Source organism: Eleutherodactylus coqui, chromosome 4, assembly GCF_035609145.1.
Source record: "Eleutherodactylus coqui strain aEleCoq1 chromosome 4, aEleCoq1.hap1, whole genome shotgun sequence".
Taxonomy (NCBI): domain Eukaryota; kingdom Metazoa; phylum Chordata; class Amphibia; order Anura; family Eleutherodactylidae; genus Eleutherodactylus; species Eleutherodactylus coqui.
In genome coordinates this window covers 114,842,043-114,848,042 of record NC_089840.1, presented here as the reverse complement: position 1 = coordinate 114,848,042, position 6,000 = coordinate 114,842,043, and positions in this window count along the sequence as shown.

Genomic DNA, 6,000 nt, shown 5'->3' with positions numbered 1-6,000 from the left:
TGAGCCCTGGACATCTTACCGGGCCCCAGACATCTTACCGGGCCCCGGACCCCTTGACTACTCCGTTTTTTTTACGCCTTTTCTACCAAATTGCAATTAAGGGAATAGTTTTTTGCAGCGATCCGGAGGGAACCAGCGACACACACAGAGAAGGGAGGGGTAGGATGAGAGAAGGCGGAACTGACAGCTCAACCTGCAAGAAATGAAGGAGAAGCCGCTCCCGGAATATACAATGTACTGAAAAACTTTTAAAAAAATCCTAAGTGGAGTAAAATGAAAATAAAAAACAACATTCCACCACCTTTCGGTGCGTCTTGTTTCTACGGCGCACAAACTGCAACAAAAACGGCCTGATAGCTTTATTCTAGGGGTCGGTACGATTACTACGATACCAAACATAGAAGTACAGCAAGAAAAAAAAAACTATTTTTTTTTCAAAGACATTTAATTTTTTAAAATTATTTTCTGCCGCCATCTTCTGCGCGCAATAATTTTTTACAAATTTTTCCGGCGACGTAGTTGTGCGAAGGCTCGTTGTTTAAGTTGGTACCATTTTGTAATACATACGACTTTTTGATCGCTTTTTATTGCATTTTTTCTGGGAGACAGGGTAACTAAAAAAGTGCATTTCTGGCATTTTTTTCTTTTGGATGACTTTCACCCTGCGAGGTAAATAAGGCATTACTTTGATAGATCAGACTTTTATGGACGCAGCGATACCAAATATGTATTTTTGTTTTATGATTTAGATTTTTTTTATTATAGATATGGCAAAAGGGGGTCATTTAAACTTTTATTACTTTTTTGCTAATCGTAAAAAAAAACAAAAAACCACAACAAACTTTATTGATCTGACTTTTACTTTTTTCTTTAGACCCCCTAGGGGACCACAACTAGCGATGCTTTGATCGGTCCAGTGATCTGACAGGCTGCCTATCAAGCCACCCCATGGGGACGGCTTGATAGACAGTCTGCTAAGTCAGGCCTGGGGCCTTACGGGACGCCCGAACATTGTTTTGGGGATTTAAATGCCACTGTCAGAATTGACGGCGGCACTTAAAGGGTTAATAGCCGCAATCACTAATAAACAGCTGACGCCCGCGCTGTATGAAGAGAGACGTCGCCCCACGATCTCTCTTCATACGTACCCGGACGCTCCATGATGTAAATGTATATCATATAGCGGGAAGGGGTTAAACTGGACGATTAACATTCAGTTTCGCTTGTTGGAAGGGTAACGGTTCGGTGTAAACGCAGCATAAGGCGGTCCGGACACGCTGCAGCACAGTAAAGACTGCAAGCTCTGCGGGACACAAACTCTACAGCTAGCGAGGCGGACGGCGGTGCATGACTTAAACATTTGTTCCTGTCACTTACTGATATTCACACTCCACCACAATCCTCTCCGGAGGGGGAGGGGGGAGGGGGGGGCGCTGAGCTTAGTTTCCCATAAATAATAATGTGTTCATCACTGACTGTGACATCCCGGTGTGTCTGCACACTGAAGTGTCTCCTCCGTGATGTCGGCGCTGCTCGGTAAGTGTCCGCTCCCCCATCTCCCGGCTCTCTCGTTAAGGCTCTTCCAGCTGACATGTTGGGACCTGCTGATACCTGCAGACCCTCCTCACCAAGTGCTCTGATAACGAGGGCGGCGGGACACAACAGCCCAGCAGTGCCGGAGGGGCGTTTAACATTAAAGGGGTTGTCCTGCCGCCTAAACTGATTTTTTTTCCCTCATTAATGCCCTGTGGAGTAAAAGCATCACACACTACAGCTTTACACATAAAAAACGATATTTTGCTCACATTTTTATTCCAGTTCTTCCCCTTATAAAGCTGGCCTGAAGGATTTTTCAAAGATGGCGCCGCTGGGTAGTTCCCATGATGCACTGCTGCCTCTCTCTCCTCAGCGTGTGCGCTCCCGATGATGCCGGTCACATGACTGGAGGAGCTGCGTCATAATGGAGACGCACGCTTCAGTGCTCTGAATGGAGCCGGCAGCCGGCCGGCTCCATTCAAAGCAATGAGAGGGCAGGGAGAGCAGTGCGATCTGCTAGAGCTCTGACAGCTGTAGCAGGAGATTCCTTCATCTCCCCGGCATGTCCCCTCGTCACTGGACACTGAGACAGCACTGTCACATCATTATCACATCATTGTCCCAGTGTCCAATAATGAGGGGACATGCTGGGGAGATGAAGGAATCTCCTGCTATAGCTGCCACAGCAGTAGGAGGAGATCGTGCTCTCTAGCAGTACTTTCAATAGTGGAGGATAGCGATCCTCCGCTATTGAAAGTGAAAGTAGCACTAAACATGCCCTACACACACACACACACACACACACACGCCCCCCCCCCTCACAGTGCCCACACACAGTGCCCCCTCCAGGGCCCATACACAGTGCACCCCCCCACAGTGCCACCACACAGTGCACCCCCCACAATGACCCCCCCACACAGTACACCCCCTCAGTGCCCCCACCACACACATGCCCCTCCACAGTGTCACCCCCCACAGTGCCCCCCCACCCCCGCAAGAAGTCTATGTGACAGCACCCCCACCCCCGCAAGAAGTCTATGTGACAGCAGACCCCACAGCAACAAGTCTATGTGACAGCACTCCCACGCCCGCAAGAAGTCTATGTGACAGCACCTAACAGCGACAAGTCTAAGTGACAGCACCCCCACCCCAGCAAAAGTCTATGTGACAGCACCCAACAGCGACAAGTCTATGTGACAGCACCCAACAGCGACAAGTCTAAGTGACAGCACCCCCACCCCGCAAGAAGTCTATGTGACAGCACTCAACAGCGACAAATCTATGTGACAGCACCCCCACCCCCGCAAGAAGTCTATGTGACAGCACCCAACAGCGACAGGTCTATGTGACAGCACCCCCACAAGAAGTCTATGTGACAGCACCCAACAGCGACAAGTCTACGTGACAGCATCCCCACCCTCGGCGAAACGTCTAGGACCCCACCGGAACCCCCCCTCAGACCAGTTTCATGATGGCCCCCCCCCCTCCCTTCCCCGACCAGTGGCAGCCCGGTTCCCGCCCCTCCCGTGCTAAGTGACAGCCCGCCCGACACCTGCATCATGCACGTTCACAGGGACCTGACCAGCCAGCAAGATCTACAGCGCCTGCGCGACTGTTGGGAGAAGAGCCACCACTGGAATGGTCGTATCCAAGGCAGCAGACAGGTAAATATAGAGGAGGGCACCGGATCAGGTAAGTATATATCTTCTGTATGGCATATTTACAAAGCACACATTATATTACAAAGTGCTTTGTAATAGCCATACAGAAGTATATAGAGCCATTATGCACAGTGGGACAACCCCTTTAAACTTGGGAGAGGCAAATATCAGTAACATGGTAAACAATTCTATTTGTATCCTTTTGTGCTTCTGATTAACGGATCCGTTTGATGCTTCTGTCCATGTACGGCTGTAAGAAAAAGCTACATTTCAAACAAACAAAACCAACGGAAACTAAGTGATGCAAATGGAAGCTAAGTCTGGCTTATTTGACCCGTTTGCTTCGGTTTGCATCAGTAACGCCGTTTACATGAAAGATTCTATAATTATTGTTCATAACGAGAATAGTGCAGTCTATATGGGCTGCCTGAGCGCGAACAAGTTGGTGATGACGTCATCCGCTCGTCCCGTCAGGCAAACGAGAATCATGAGATTCTCAGCCCATGTAAAAGGGCCATTAGGGGGATTTCCCCGCACTACTTATGTCCAAGATACACAGAAAAAGATCCCAATCATTCAGATGGGTTTGTGCACACATGGAGTTTTTTCTCCTGCACCCATACGAGTCCAAAAACTTGCTGCATGTCCTATTTTTGTGTGATTCTTGTTGAGGAATCGTTCATTATTTTCTATGGGAGCATTAAAAAACCCATCGCACTCAGTTTTCATGCATGCTATTATGGAAACCGCATGAAAAAGGATCCAGGAAGCGAGTGGTTATCTTTTTTCTTTTTTTAACGTGCATTAAAAAAGGCGGCCAATCGCACATGAAAATTGCAAATACACGTAGAACACACGAGCGTATATCGGTCGGCCGAGCGATTTGCAATAGAAGTAGGCAGGACGGGGGTGGAGCTAAGCCCCTGTCCCTTAAAGGGGTTGTCCCGCGCCAAAATGGTTTTTTTTTTTGCATAGGCCCCCCGTTCAGCGCAGGACAAACCCAAGGGATGTGTTGAAATTAAAAAAAATATATTTTACTTACCCGAATCCCCTCTCTGCAACTTCTTCCTTCTTTTCCTCCAAGATGGCCGCCGGGATCTTCACCCACGATGCACCGCGGGTCTTCTCCCATTGTGCACCGTGGGCTCTGTGCGGTCCATTGCCGATTCCAGCCTCCTGATTGGCTGGAATCAGCACACGTGACGGGGCGGAGCTACGCGATGACGTGTAGAAGGGGGCGGAGCCAGAACGCCGCTCGTGCCCGGACCGACCAGAAGGGAGAAGACCCTTCTGCGCAAGCGCGTCTAATTGGGCAATTAGACGCTGAAATTAGACGGGGCCATGGAGACGGGGACGCTAGCAACGGAGCAGGTAAGTGAATAACTTCTGTATGGCTCATAGTTAATGCACGATGTATATTACAAAGTGCATTAATATGGCCATACAGAAGTGTATAACCCCACTTGCTGCCGCGAGACAATCCCTTTAATATATAAAGCCGTCAGCAGCACCACATATATAATACACCTAAGCTGGTGTGGGAGTACTCGCCATGCACGCCTTGATCCGGATCGGGACACCGTAGATCCCAAAAGACAGTCCAATATATGAATGAGAAAGGCAGCACGCTGGGATCTGTTTTTCTTTTTTTCTTTTTTTTAATCAGGCAGAACTCAGGTCGTGAAAAACCTCCAAGCTTTTATTCAATAAAAGTGTCGCATATTCAGCAGCGACGTTTTGGCCGCATGCACCGTGGCCTTTGTCAAGCTTGAATAAAAGTTTGGAGGTTTTTTATGACCTGAGTTCTGCCTGATTGAAAAAAATAAAAAAAGATCCCAACGTGCTGCCTTTCCCATTCATATATTGGACTAAGCCCCTGCCCCTTGTCGGCAGCCAGCAATAGGAGTGGGTGAGACAGAGCTCCGCCTTTCCCCATTGCAAACGCCCAAGTGGAGGAGAGAGGCAAAGAGCCAGTGGGGGGGGGGGGGAATGGGTATACTGCTCAGATGGAAGCATATATCAGCCGGTGATATACACTCGTGTAAATAAGCCCCAAAATAGCAGGGAAAAGGGTCAGTTTTTCACTTTACCCTCACCTGTGTAAATACAGTTTTATGCTGCCTGCACACAAGCCTATGGGAGCCTATGAGAGCTGACGGAAAAGGGAGGTGGGAGAACGTTTAGCAGCGGCTCTGCTCGGCTCCCACTCTTTGCCCCTTACTGGCTTCCGGCAAAGGGAGGGGGCAGGATGTGGTGGGAAATTAGCACACTAGCTCTGCTAAACTCCGTCCCCTCGCCTACCGGTATTCCGGGCTACGGCATGTTAAAACGGGAGATGCAGCCGCGACCAAGGTTGGACTGCCTCTTGTCCATGCGATTTTCGGCTACACTGCAGCCGCAACGCGGGCAGCCGAAGATTGCAGCACCCGTGTGAAGGAGCAGTATTGTGTGATAAAACCAGAAGTCGGTCCAAAATCCTGAAGACGGGCAGATCTTATTATTGTACTTTCTCTCCGCTCCTGGTTTTGGCTCACAAAATACTGATGCAAAATGCACCCATCTGAATAAGCCCCCAGGACGGATTCACATGGGTGAGCGCAAGTCACATCACAGAGGACACGGACACCAAGGGCTTGTTCCCACAAGTGTGGTTTTAGCGTACTATAGGCATGTAAAAACGCCTACGGCCGTGTAAGAGGGACCTCAGGTGTTTCTTTTTTGGGTTTTCTTTGCGTTCTCCTGGCAGTGGTGTGAGATCTCTCTTGCTTTATATAACTGGCTATACAAGACCCCATCATTCTTC